We start from the raw sequence: 4,542 nt of genomic DNA, 5'->3' as shown, positions 1-4,542 counted from the left end.
AGGAGTGGTTTGCTTTAGGAAACAATTCTACTAAAAAACATGAGAATAGGGCCGGGCGCGGTGGCTCAAGCCTGTAATCCCAGCACTTTGGGAGGCCGAGACGGGCGGATCACGAGGTCAGGAGATCGAGACCATCCTGGCTAACGCGGTGAAACCCCGTCTCTACTAAAAAATACAAAAAACTAGCCGGGCGCGGTGGCGGGCGCCTGTAGTCCCAGCTACTCGGGAGGCTGAGGCAGGAGAATGGCGTGAACCCGGGAGGCGGAGCTTGCAGTGAGCTGAGATCCGGCCACTGCACTCCAGCCTGGGCGACAGAGCGAGACTCCGTCTCAAAAAAAAAACAAAACAAAACATGAGAATAGAAGTAAAATAAAATGTTCAAGACATTAAATGCAGGACTGACTCCATATTGCCATTTAATATGCTCTGTATTATAGGATATAAAAACTAACCCCCCATCTATGGAATGTTAAGCTGGCACCCGAGACAGTCAAAGCCTCCCGTAATTCAATATCCCACACTATTTTCTGGTTGTACCAAAAAATAAACAACCAGCAAATGATTTCACCTCTTAAAAAAAAGCATTTACACTTAAAAAATGGGATGAGGTGGGATTCCCTCCTTCGTAAAAATGTTTCTAGAGCTACTAGAACACTTGCATTTACAAAATAGTTGATAAAAATATTCCTCTGCATTGTACAAGAAGGGACACAGGGACCACTGGTGAGATGTGGTATATGGTATTAATCAGACGTGGCTTCTTTCTCTCCTGCTTCATCAGAGGCTGGACTCTCCTCGGTTTTCATTTCCCCGTTTACTGCAGGTAAATCTTCTTTAGTTTCTTGGTTAGTCACTTCAGCCTGTTTCCCTTTGCTCCCTTTTTCCCTTTTGTTTGCACTTTTTTGTCTGAAGATTTATCCTTCGCTGCTGCCTTTTTCGGCTTCGCTTCCACTTTTGCGGGAGGTTTAGCTGACAACAGCACCCATCTCCTCTCAGGCTCTTCCTTGGCGGCCCCTTCGGCGGAGCTGACCTGCAGGGAGAAGGAGACAGGGAATGGAGGTGGGCCGCAGTCCCAGGACCCGCGGGCCCGCCCGGCCCCGAGAACAATCCCTTTGCCCATTTTTACGTGAGGTTGTTTGTTTTTGTTGTTGTTGTTGAGTTATAAAAGTTCTTGATATATATTCTGGATATTAACTCCTTATCAGATGTGTGATTCACAATGTTCTCTCCCGCCTAGTGGTTTGTCTTAGCCCTCTGTTGATTGCATCCTTTAATGCGCATAAACTCCTTTAAGCCTATGAAGTTTGGGGTTGCAACTCTTTCTCCCATAGCTACAGGCTGAGGACCTTAGCCTCTCTGTCCTGCATGAGTGGTATTCCTGCCCTCCTATCTCTTCGATGGTACGTATTTCAGAATAGAACTCTAAGTTCTTACTGCTGGAATCGGCTTTGGAATGCTTGTCCAACCTCATTTTACTCATGGACAAACAAGGCCCTTTGTGAGCAACAGAGCTGGATCTAAAGTGTGAGCTTCTCTCTCCGTCCAGCGCCCTCTGCACTGCGATGCAGCTTGAGGAGGCAGCTGGTCGTTTTAATGAGCTCCTCAGGAAACAGAAGCAATTACAGGAAAAGACAACCAGGCTATTAAGAGGGAATTTTATCCTATTGAAACTCTGCTGTGGGGAAACGTGTGTGTTTGTTATAGGTAATCTAGTTACATTTTCAAAACCCTTTTTACTTTCTAAAAGCAACTACATATATTCTAGGACTGTGAGTGCTGGTTTCTGGTAAATGGGGAGTTGCTTAGAAACCAGGAATGAGGGATGGAGACCAGTGGTCTCCTGTGGATGAAGTATAAACAGTAATTCTTTTTTTTTTGAGACAGAGTCTCGTGTTGCCCAGGCTGGAGTGCAGTGGCACGATCTCGGCTCACTGCAAGCTCCGCCTCCCGGGTTCACGCTAGTCTGCCTCAGCCTCCCGAGTAGCTGGGACAACCGGCGCCGCCACCATCCCCGGCTACTTTTTTTTTTTTTTTTTTTTTTTGTATTTTTAGTAGACAGGGTTTCACCATGTTAGCCAGGATGGTCTCAATCTCCTGACCTTGTGATCCATCCCCCTCAGCCTCCCAAGGTGCTGGGATTACAGGCATGAGCCACCGCACCTGGCCATATAAACAGTAGCTCTTCTAAGGAATCGGTACTAACCTTGGAAAGAAGATGAACATAATTTTTCTCTGCGCAACCTCTACCCCTCTTCTGATGAAAGCACCTGCTTTTCTTGAGGGCCTGCTCCTCCATAAACATGAGCCCATGTCGTTTGGGTGGAGCTTCAGGAATCGGCATATGAGTCAGTCCAGAAAAATCCGCACATCCCATCGGCCAGCCACAGCGACTAATTGCAGAAGAGGCGTTTGACCCCAGGTCACACCAAGGGGATTCCATCCCGGGACTTTTGCTGCACTGTTGTGAAAGAGGCCCTCTTTCCCCTGGTATTGCTAAACTGGCAGGACGTGGGCCTGAAACTGCCAGAACGTACCTTGATGCCACCCGGGTAGAGTCAGGGGGGAGCAGGGCTGAGAGCTGCAGACACAGATTCCTGAAAGCATTGTTTGAGCGCGCGGATCCAGTCTTGCCTTAAATCAGACTTTTTTTTTTTTTTTGAGACGGAGTCTCGCTCTGCCGCCCAGGCTGGAGTGCAGTGGCCGGATCTCAGCTCACTGCAAGCTCCGCCTCCCGGGTTCACGCCATTCTCCTGCCTCAGCCTCCCGAGTAGCTGGGACTACAGGCGCCCACCACCTCGCCCGGCTAGTTTTTTGTATTTTTTAGTAGAGACGGGGTTTCACCGTGTTAGCCAGGATGGTCTCCATCTCCTGACCTCGTGATCCACCCGTCTCGGCCTCCCAAAGTGCTGGGATTACAGGCTTGAGCCACCGCGCCCGGCCCTTAAATCAGACTTTTTAGTAACATGAGCCGATCAGTTCCTCTGCTACGCCAGTCTGAGTTTAACTCATCATTAGTTAATAAGTATAATCATTTAAACACTAATGATTAAAATAGTCCTCATTAGTCCAGATTGTACTTTAAGTTGCTTGCATACATTATCTGGAGGACAGTATAAAAATAATAGGCTATCAATAGTGAGACTAATATTAAGTTCTTTTAGGTAATGAAAAGTCAAACTGATGGGAAAAGTTCTGTGGGAAATTGTGTGAAGTTATGTTAACAGTAAGAAAAGTGACTAGGTTTTGCTGTAAGTAAATGGATGGTCACACTTTCGGGAAATAATAATTTAAATTCTATTTCTAGTATGACAAGTGGCAAGGCAAAGAATGAGTCATGAAGGGCTCTTTAAGAACATACAGTGCAAAGATGCTACTGCACTGTAACATGTTAGAAAAGTATAATAGAACTAAAACAGGTAACATGTGATGGACAGTGAAAAGGTGTAAAAACAAACAAACAAAAGGTGGCCAGATGCAGTGGTTCACGCCTGTAATCCCAGCACTTTGGGAGGTCGAGGTGGGCGGATGACTTGAGGTCAGGAGTTCGAGACCAGCCTGGCCAACATGGTGAAACCCCATCTCTACTTAAAAATAGAAAGAAAGAAAAATTAGCCGGCATGGTGGCAGGCGCCTGTAATCCCAGCTACTCGGGAGGCTGAGGGAGGAGAATCACTTGAATCCAGGAGGCAGAGGTTGCAGTGAGCCAAGATCATGCCACTGCACTCCAGCCTGGGCAGCACACCAAGGATCTGTCTCAACACAACACAAAACAAACAAAACCAACAGGTAACATTCATCCCACTGTTGCGTAGACTCACAATGGGCCGAATGTATTCCGTCCGAGCTTCCAGATCCACGGTCCACCCCCTCCCACCCTGCTCTCCTCTCAGCAGACCTGCGTCCTTTGGCTTCTAGCTGGAGTCCCTAACAGGGATCCCCGTCAGGGAGGAGAGAGTGGTTATGTGTGTTCCCCTGGTTTCCTCCTACAGGGGCTTCCTCAGGGAGCTGCTTCCCTAGATCACAGGTCACAGGGCTTCTCAAGGAGCCTCTCCACAGCGCGTGTGGACTCTGCCTTTTGGGTTCAGAGGTCACAGGGCTTCCCAAGGAGCCCCTCCACGGCACGTGTGGACTCTCGCCTTTTGGGTTCTGATCACCGTTGCCTCCCCCAGACCTAGGGATAGTAACAGCCCTTTGGGGCAAGTCCTGGGTTCCGGCATTCCCATGACCACACTGTGTACTGGTCCCTTTATTAAACCCTCCTCAAACTGCCTAGCTTGCAGGTGCCAACTCTTTGCTATAATATGACATCATATGTCATCATGCACATTTTTTTTTTTTTTTTTTTTTTTTTGAGACGGAGTTTTGCTCTGTCCCCCGCTGGAGTGCAGTGGCGCGATCTCAGCCGCTCACTGCAACCTCTACCTCCCGGGTTCAAGCGATTCTCCTGCCTCAGCCTCCTGAGTAGCTGGGATTACAGGCGCACACCACCACGCCCAGCTAATTTTTGTGTTTTTAGTAGAGATGGGGTTTTGCCATGTTGGC

The 4,542-nt window shown here is 48.2% G+C and overlaps 1 pseudogene; it reads right to left on the bottom strand.

Annotated features, from left to right (window-relative positions):
- Window positions 1-743: 743 nt before the first annotated feature.
- Window positions 744-1,120, bottom strand: LOC112619439 (annotated as a pseudogene).
- Window positions 1,121-4,542: the final 3,422 nt, after the last annotated feature.

This window comes from Theropithecus gelada, chromosome 2 (genome assembly GCF_003255815.1).
Source record: "Theropithecus gelada isolate Dixy chromosome 2, Tgel_1.0, whole genome shotgun sequence".
Classification (NCBI taxonomy): Eukaryota; Metazoa; Chordata; class Mammalia; order Primates; family Cercopithecidae; genus Theropithecus; species Theropithecus gelada.
Note: the sequence above shows the minus strand (reverse complement) of the source record. Positions and strands in the feature narration are given on the sequence as shown.